The following is a 10,388-nucleotide window of genomic DNA, read 5'->3' on the forward strand; positions in this document are numbered from 1 at the left end:
TTTGTAAATAATTTTACATAGTGTACCTTTTATTATATTTATAAGCGGGAAAAGTTTCTATTTAATAAAATATATATGCAATACAATTTTAGTCTTAAGAAATGTCCCGCTGATCTCTAACTTCATGTATATTTTCATATTAATATATATATATGTGTGTTCTATGAGTGTAATTGTACAAATATTTATTGAAATGTATATTATTTTTTCTAACTATGTGTATACTTGAAAATAATGTATTTTGTAACTTTCTCTCATAGCTCAAAAATAAGTAATTTTTTTATTCCAAAAGTTTTGATTCATTTATTAAAATACTGTTACAATAGGTTCTTGATGTGTATACATTTTTTGTCTCCAAATTGAAGCGTTTTGTACTGGACATTTTTGTTTACAAGAATAAAAATCTTATGTACCTAGATTAATTTACTTTGTTATTTATTAAAAATGCCAATTTTAGTTATTTAAAACCCATAATATTCTAATATTTATTTAATCGACATTTAATATAATTAAGTGGGCATTTAAGAGTTTGAAATCAGCTATACCCAGAAATATCAATTTTCTAAACATGTGTCTTGGTCTCGATCTTACAGTATTACCTATACGTATAAGATTAATATATTATTTGTTTAAGAAGCAAATAAATAGTAGGTAAGTTTCTGGTATAATGTTAACTCTTTGATTTTTTGTTCTACACAGTATAATAAATATTTTATAAGAATTTTAAGAAAAAAATGGGAAAAGATTATGTTAACTATCAAGTCCACTTTGAATCAAATTCTAACCCTATATAATTACATAAATTGTATTATGCAAAAAAATATTAGTATAATTAAACACTAAAAAGAGGACTCACTGCTTCAAACCATTTAATCATATATTTTTTTAATAAAATGTTTATGTAATAGGCAGGCGCCTACTTTCTTCATATATGCTATGATTTCATTAAAACTGTTTGAAATTAAATACCTACTAATTTAATGTAGATTTCTGATAAATTTCTATTTTATGCATATTATTATTTGCAATTTGTAAAAATAAATTTTGTTTGCACCACAACTGTAATTTATCTTGCTAGATTAATGTAACAAGTATTTAATATAAAATAGTGATTTGAAGTTAAATACAGTAATTAGTATTGTCTACTTCCAAAGTTATTCCAAATTTTAATTTACAAAAGTATTAATTACAACTGCCACTAATTAAAAATGTATGTATTTTAAACAATCATATTTTATTTGAAATAATAATCAAGATCATCAAGCCATAAAAACTCTTACAATCAAAATATACCTACATAGGTACTATTTTACTACCATTCAAATAAAAAGCTAATGGATCAATAGGGTATTTTTTTTATGATTAGATATGTTTGTATTTCAAATATTAATTTAACTTGTATATTATTAACTATAAAAATATGAATAATTTTATACATTTTTAAAGAAGTTTAAATTTTATATTAATTGTTAAAATTATATATAAAATATGAACAATAAATTAGAAATTTTGATTTTAAATGTTAAATCAATAACAAAATTATTATGGAAATTTAGTATTGCGGTTAATTTTTAATATGTTAGATAGGTACTGTTTTTACTGTCTTAAAACTTCTTTTGTTTATAATATTTAGTATTATTTAGTTAATTAAATGATATACAAATATATAATTGGTATTCAATAAGTAAATCATTGTTTAAGTTTGTTAGTTTTTTTTTTATCAATTTTTATTCTTTGTTTTCTAATTACTTATTATCTAATGCAAATTTTTTTTACCCTATATATAATTATGTCCTATTTGATTGTATATTTCAACTTAATTTTAATAATGTTTACACTATTATTAATATAGGAAAATTCTTGTAAATGAACTACCTATACCTATATCATTTTTATTTTCTGGTATTTCTGTACTATGTTTGGTATCTAAAAGTAAGTTACAATTATTTAACTTATTCTATGCAGTTCCAAAAAAAAATTGCATGAAAAAAGCATTTAAAATAAAAAATTACATAACTATAGTAATTATCATAATATAGATAGATCAAAAATACATCAAATTTTAAAATAAATTAAAGTAAAAAAAGTGCTCATTTCAAGTCACTCAGAGTTTTGGATGAATCTATTTTTCAGATACAGATTGCATTTAATCCTTTAAGGACGGTAAAATCACGGGGCACATTCATAAATTATAAGAAATGACAAATTTTTATTGTATGTCTCTTATCCAGCACAAAATTAAATACTATTGTAAAAAAAAAAGACGAATGTTCCTTAGCCCGTTCCTTAGTCACCAGGATTGACAGTAATACATTTACAAATTTTCAATATAAATAATGTTATTTCATTACCTTCCTATATTATTTATGTTACATTGTTATTTATTGAAGGTAGGTTATTTGTAGGCTTTTAACTTGCATTTTTTTTATTTTTATTTGAATATTTTATATTTTATTTTTACCAACAATTAAATTTATAAAACTATCTAATAATTACTTATGTTATTAGAAGTTTTAACTTATATTTTATTAATGCTTATAAACATAAATATTTGGGTTAATGTTATACCTCAATGTATTTTTTTAATTTTAATATTTCGTTCATGTTGAATTTGCGATGTACATAGGCATAATAGTTCTTACAGTAATTATTTTTTTAAATACCTAATAGACAATTTGCTTTACTTTAAATGATTTATTATAAATATATTTAACACTTACCTACATTAATTTATTTTCCGGTCAAGATTCATTCAGAGTTGTTGTGGTTAAGCTAGTTTTTCAAGTTCTTATACATATATATTAGCCATGTGGATCAATGATTTAGAGCTCATAACTTTGCAAATACATCAATCTCGCATCGGCGTGGATACAATTGTGCATTCTGATATCAACTTTCCGCTAAGAACATAATGTAAATATTTGTGTGACCAATTTAAAGTAAATTGTAATAGGTACATTTTGAAATTTAAAAACTGATTAAATAAATTGAACATATTATCAAATAATTAAATACCAGGATCCGGCGAAACGCACAATGCCGCTATGAAGTCGTAACATGATACACAGATTAAATAACAAGGTACATGATCGTAACGTGTACTTACGAATTACGTGTAATGTTTAAAACCGAAGGCGCTATTCACGTATTTGTGCTTAGTATAAAGGTACTCCGCCGTGAGTTAGAAGCCGGGTCGTTATTTAAATAATATTATGATTATTAATGACTAATAAAATCGTTTTACCCAAACAATACTATTTATATTTATTTAATCCGGTGAATAACAACAACCAACGAGAAAATACTGAACGATTAGGTTAATAACGGAAATACAGAAACGGTGGCGGTATAAAATAGTCGAAAATACAATTACTGTAGACAGAAGGTTGGTATCCTTGTAATTATTTTTCTTATTTCATATCATAGACATAATAATAATATAATACGTCTATGTTTCAATTTTACTTCTTTTGTTTTTTTTTCAATAATTCGTTTCATCTTCGGCCATATAAACAGTCGCGGCAAAGATATTGACGCCAAAATCGTATTCGTATACTGTGTGACGTCACGTTTGGGCAATACCACCGACTGACTATCATAGTATACATTGCCAACGCAGCAACGTTATTGCAATAATTTAGTGCTCACTTTTTAAATGCCATAATCATTTTGCTAATTATAATAGCATTGACATATTGTCTTTTATGGATAATAATGTAGTAGATATATTACTAAATTAGTGCCTATAATATAGCTGGCAATGGCCATCCCGTTATCCTGATAATTAATTTATAAAATATCTGGCTTAGGTACTGTCTGATTTTATACATCTCTTATAAGTAATTAATTATTAATACCTAGTTATTAGTTTAAATGTAATTATTAAACTATACATATAAGCTTCATATATTTATAAAAAGTCATATTATATCGGTGAACGGAAAAAAAGTCCACGAAAAAAAAGTACCCGTTTCATTAAGGCCTAATAGTCTTTAAGAAATAAAGTTAGGATGGTATTCAATTATGTTAAATTACAAAATAAATATTATTTTTAATTTATCTAATAGTTACATACCTATATGGGCGAAAAAAACCATTACTTATCTGTACAAACGGTATCTTACTATTATAAAAATAACACGTTTGTCGATCGATAAAATTGAAGATATTGATATGTTTTGCGTTATTATAGTCTGTATCGATCGTTGTACCTAATAGGTACATGTAATTCGTTGTTAGTTGTTACATGTAATTCGCTTTGTGCTCCGTGATCAAGAACTATTATTAATCATAGTTCATGTCCGTGATCAATAATGGAAATATTAAAATCGAATAAAAATAACGAAAAAGTTGCTTTAAAAGGGTTATGTATACAAAACACAAAGAATGTAAGTATTTTATTCGGTGGAAATGCGTGAAAAGCAGTTCATTTAAGTGTCCAACTATATTAAAATCATCATTAAACAAAAAAAAAATCTTAAGTGCTCATCACGATCATAACCATGCATCTGATCAAAGTGCTATCGAAGCCGTAAAATCTAAAATTAAAATAAAAGAAATTGCTAAAGTTTCTGGTTCTACGCCTAATCAAATCTTCAATGAAATGTGATTGAATTTGTAATTTGTATTTTTAATTTTTAAATATTTTTAATATATAACGATACCGGTACCTATAACATAATATAATAAATAATAATATATCAGATAATATTTATTTTTCTTAATTATTTTTTAATGTAACATAATATACTGTGACTAGAATTTGTAATTCGTATTTTTAATTTTTAAATATTTTTAATATATAACGATACCGGTATAACATATTATAATATATAAGATAATATTTATTTTTCTTAATTATTTTTTAATGTAACATAATATACTGTAACTAGAATTTGTAATTTGTATTTTTAATTTTTTTAAATTAGTGATATGTATTTTTTAAATTATTGTTACATGTAAAACATAATTATAGTGAATTGAGTGTTAATAAATTTGTTTTTTCGGGTACTTTTTTCCGGGGACCTTTTTACCAGGGACTTTTTTTCCGGCATTCATTATATCATTAAAAGGTTTTTTTTTCGTTTTTTTTTCGTCTACCCATTAAAAGACTAAATATGATCTTAAAAACTAAAATTTTTATGTTTTAAATGTGGCTTTTATGTTTAAAACAAGTTTTTATTACAACGTGATTATTTCAGTATAAAACATTTTAAACATGTTTTATAATATGTTTGCACCTAATTTTAAAATTAAAACTTGTGTTTTTTAATTTAGAAATTAATGAAACATTTTTACAAATTTTTTTACGAACTTTTTGTATGAGCCAAAAAGCCAGTTAATGTACGTATATTGTATGACTATCGACTTGCATTAGTCGTTTGACAATTTGACATTTTGACATTGGTACATTATATGTATTATTTAATATTTTCATAATTTGGTTTTATACTTTCAAAATCAAGAAATCCTTTGGGTGTCGAGAAGTGCTCAAAATTGGTAACTGTTTTTAAGCATCATCTCAACAAATATAATATTATATAATTTATGGCATATGTCATTATATACAATTATAATAGGAAGTTTTGTTGATTTTTATTTTTAAGCATCTCAAAAATTATATTATATTATATTATAATATATTAATAAATGCCATTATGTAAAAATAAGTTTTGTTAATTTTAATTTTAATTTTTAAGCATCTCGACATTCTCAACAAGAGGAAATGTATTTATAAAATATTTAATATAATTGTATACTTAATATAATCAATAAACCAGTAAATAAAGCAAACAATGCAATTATGTACAAATCCAAGCCTAGCAATAAAATATTTGAAGATGACGTAGTATTGTTCAAAATAAATGTTTCGAATTAGGTATTGTTATAATACTTCTATAAAGTTGAATTTTTTCCATTATTATTGAGTTTCGAAGAGCATGATTATAACTTTAAATTTAGATGAAAGTAAGCTTTTTTGAAATGATGAATTTTATGCACAAAAATATTTTTTTAAATCAATATAAGCTATAACCTACCCAAATATATCAGTTACTTACCAAATGTATATTACAATAAATTTACAATACTATGCAGTTTTCGGTATGACTGCAGCATTCTATATTATAGGTACAGCGGTACACCTAATAATATATATAATTAGAGGGAGAGAGGAGGGGCGTTGTTCAAACTTGTTCCGAAATTTTGATGAAAAGTGGTCATAAAAATGAGATGACTTTAGAACTTTTAAGGATAATCTTAGATATTTTTTTGCTCAAGGATGATTCTGAGACTTCAATAAGGTATTTAACTACCTACCTACCATTTAACCAAAACAATTAAAAATATTGCTACTTCTGCTAATAGCTGTGGAGTTTGTTATAAACAATGCATTTGGGTAAAATTTGGGTTTAAAAATACTTTTTGCTTTAAATTTGTAATAATTGTATGTGTATTTAATAACAACATTATTGCCATCATAACATTATTTACTAATAATATCAAAAATGTGGGAAAGTCGATTTCAAGTAGACTAGACAACCAATTCAAATCTGTTTTCATAATTCTTATCGCTTTATTAGATCAATCGGTATGTTTGGCAAAAAATACGTCTAAAATACTACGTCGCGCGTTTGTTAGACAAAAATCAGAAAATCATGATATCGAATCCCCTTAAGTTATTAGTTATTAGTATTCCCCACTTATAAAGTTATAACCATTGATTATACATAGTACTATGCATAGGCACAAATAGGGGGGGCTTTAGGGGCTAAGCCCTCCCAAAAAATCCATAGCCCCCCAAATATTTCCTACATTTTGTTTTAAGCTTATTCAATATTATCAAAGTATGGCTTTAGCCCCCCCCCCTAATCCCAAACGTTATTTGCGCCTATAGTACTATGTATAATCAATAGTATTAAGAGACTTCAGACTTGTGTTTAGATAAGTCTTTAGTTAGGGATAAGATAAGACCGTGAATCTAATGAACTGTGCACGATGTAGTTAATTTACCTACATTGTGGAACTGTGAATGTGAAAGAGTGGCTACAGAACTACGAGTAGCTCCATCTATTAACGTTTTAGTTTCGGTTAGTGGTTTAATCGTTATGTTTTGAATAAAAGCTACCGATTCTCATATGTGATGTTACAAGCAACATTGCTTTATATATATACAGCGTTTGACACAATTCTAAATGTACTAGCTTCGGCTGTACATATACTAAAATTGGAACGATACAGAGAAGATTAGCATGGCCCCTGCGCAAGGATGACACGCAAAATCGTGAAGCGTTCCACATTTTTTTATCGGATCTGATCACAATAATTTCACAACAAATCGTTATTTTAAATTTTATATTTTACGCTATTATTTAATAATTTTTTTGATTTTTATGCACTTATGTTCGAATCGGTTTTCGCTACAATCAAAAGATGGTAACATTTTTTTCTAATTTAAACTAGTACACTTAGAGGCATAGTCGTAGCTAGGGAGGCTTGAGGGCTTAGCCCCCAGCTTAAATAATAGCCCCCCACGATACGTTACATGTTTGCCACTGGAAGGGCTAAAGCCCCCCCCAAAAAAAAAAATATGACCACCCTACGTTTAGAGGTATTCTCGTTAGTGTGATGTATCATGTATACATAGAAATATAGAATACATTATTGTATTTCCTAATGAGCAATAGGGGGAACTAACCACATTTAGGGGGGGGGGGGGCAAAGACGACTACAACTGCCTAGGGCGCAAACATTTTGTGGTTAACAATTTGTTAACTATTGTAAATTATTAAAATAATTTTAATAATATAACATATTATAATAAATAATAAATATATAATATATGTATATTACCTACCTATAAGCTATAGGTGTCTAAAGAGGCACTATAGTAATGACTAATGAATGTGTTCAATTTGAATTCAATGATATAAAACCATTGTAGGTACTTATACGAAAAACATATTTTCTGAGCGAAGACGGTCTGTCGACTGTCAGCCTATTGCCTATAATAATATTTAGTGGATAAATTTACAATATTATTGTAGTTAAAGTAATTAATTTTACTATTAAGCATTAGTATCTACTATTTACTACATTATGTTAAATTCATTTTTGTCAATATCGAATTTGAAAATGCCATTGTGCATATAAAATACAATAATATACCTACGACATACCAGCTACCTACTCTAAAAGTTTCAAGTATATACGAATAATATTTTTATATTACAACAGAATAACTATAAAATCGTTATTCTTGGTTTTAATGTCTAATTTATATTTCTAACTTAAAATTACTATAAGAAAAAACTGTGTTTATATATTTTTTTTGATTTTTTGGTTATAGAATGAACTATTTAAGTGGAACCTTGCTTTAAATTAAAAATCCTTAGCTATAAAAATTGAACATTTATATATTATTTTTAACAACAAAATAAATTGTAAATTTTCAATTTGATAAATGTTTTCAACATATTAATTTTTAACACTTATAAAAATTCTTGCCTATATTTTTTTATATATTTTTTTTTAATAAAGGTAGACAAATTTATGAGAAATCTTGTATAACATTTTCAATTATTAGAAAAATGTTTATGAATTTCTAACTCAAAATAATTTTAAATTTCCGCGATTTTTACGAATTTTGTCAAAATTTAAAGTTTAAATGTGATAAATTAAAAAACGATTACCTATAATTTTGGAAACGGTTTTAAGCCCTGATTTAAACTTCACACGATCATAAAAAAATATTGCGGATCTACTCTCAAATTTTTTTAATTTCCACTAACAAGTATAACAACCAATTACGAGGAAATCTTGTGGTACATTTGGACGTTTTTAAGTTTAATTAATTAATTTTAAATTTTTGAACTATATATTTACTTACCTAATATATCAAATGATTTGTAAAATATTTTGTATAGAACGAAGCATATATGTGAATATAATATAGACAATTAGACTTACTAGCTTTTTTAGAGGTTTGGAGTATTACTGGTGGTTAATAATATTTTATTTATAATTTTTATTTATTTAATAATTATTTATTTATTTGTATTTATTAATATTTTGTCATGATCAATGAATAGGACAGGTATGGCCCGTATCCGTAGGGCCCCCACGCCCTCAACAAATTCATTTTTACATTTAATAACTCATAAAATTATAAAAATAGTGGAAGGTTCTCGTTATTATACCTACTGATTAAAATTCTCAGACATAAAAAAAAGGAATAACTAATAAAATACAATTACCATTTTTAACTTAATTTTATTAACCTATTACACTTTTTGTTAAATGTATTTAAAATAGTGTCATTATTTAAAGCTTTAATTTTATCTTTTTCAATATAACATTGAAAATTAATTACATTTTTGGTGCTGCGCTCTCATATGCGGACTACCGATATATTTCTGCTCACATATGCCGACACCTTGTAAGACGTAGATCGCATAATACCTATATTGTAATACACCATGTTTATATTTTCATAATTATAATATAATATATGTTTATTAGCTCAAATTTGAAATATATAATAATATAATATAATAATAATAATATGTCTACATAAAAAATCAATATAAAAAATAAAAAATAATAATTTTAGCGATAAACTGTTTTAATATCCTTCAGAAATTTTATAAATACAGAGTGATCCATTCAACGTAAGACACTTATTATTATACGAAAAGTAGATGGTTAAACGATAAAGTGTCTTACGTTAAATGGATCACCCAGTGGCGCAACTACACCTAATGGTGCCCTAGTTACTAAAATTACTTAGTGCCCTACTACATATTATTTGCATTATACAATTATAATTTATAGTTATGGTGACCAAATAAACAAATTTAAAAAAGTACATTTTAAGACCTTAGCTCCTCCGTCAAAATTGAACAATGTGAATACTATTATACCCATTTTGCCCATCCCATAGCTCATAGGTCATCTTCATCTATACAAATTGTTTATTTTATTTATTTATTTTTTTTTTATCATAAACTATAAAAGCTAATTATTGGTGTGTGTCTTTATGATAAAAATATTTTGAAATTTAAGTAATTTTAAGTACACTTAAACTGATTAGCTACTAACCAACCAGAATATATTAAGTCAAATCATAAAAAATAAATGGATAGGTAATCAAAATTCAAATTATAAAAATCATAAACATATATTATCCCATAATATTTTCTTTAAAAAAAATACAATTTGATGTATTCAACACTAATATTAAGGACACTAGGAGAATGCATCAAAAAAGAGTACTGTCATCCGAAAAAAGTACGTATCTGGTCACCATAATTATAGTATAGATTTTATACCTATATATATATTAAAATACTTCAACTAGGTATTTACATAAAGAGTAATTAAAATATATA

General features: G+C 25.2%; 1 long non-coding RNA gene and 1 other non-coding gene across 2 annotated transcripts in view; one reads left to right on the top strand and one right to left on the bottom strand.

Annotated features, from left to right (window-relative positions):
• The window catches only part of LOC107884138, a 30,775-nt gene extending 26,170 nt beyond the window's left edge, over window positions 1-4,605 (bottom strand). Inside the window, exons 1-2 of the long non-coding RNA XR_001679737.2 lie at window positions 3,016-4,605; window positions 2,721-2,900 (exon numbers count right to left, since the gene is read on the bottom strand). This is a non-coding gene — a long non-coding RNA (uncharacterized LOC107884138). The remainder of the gene's footprint in view (window positions 1-2,720; window positions 2,901-3,015) is intronic.
• Window positions 4,606-7,195: 2,590 nt separating this feature from the next.
• Window positions 7,196-7,302, top strand: LOC115033444. The gene has a single exon (XR_003838803.1). It is a non-coding gene; the product is annotated as a U6 spliceosomal RNA (small nuclear RNA).
• The last annotated feature ends 3,086 nt before the right edge of the window (window positions 7,303-10,388 follow it).

Source organism: Acyrthosiphon pisum, chromosome X (genome assembly GCF_005508785.2).
Source record: "Acyrthosiphon pisum isolate AL4f chromosome X, pea_aphid_22Mar2018_4r6ur, whole genome shotgun sequence".
In the NCBI taxonomy this organism is placed as follows: Eukaryota; Metazoa; Arthropoda; class Insecta; order Hemiptera; family Aphididae; genus Acyrthosiphon; species Acyrthosiphon pisum.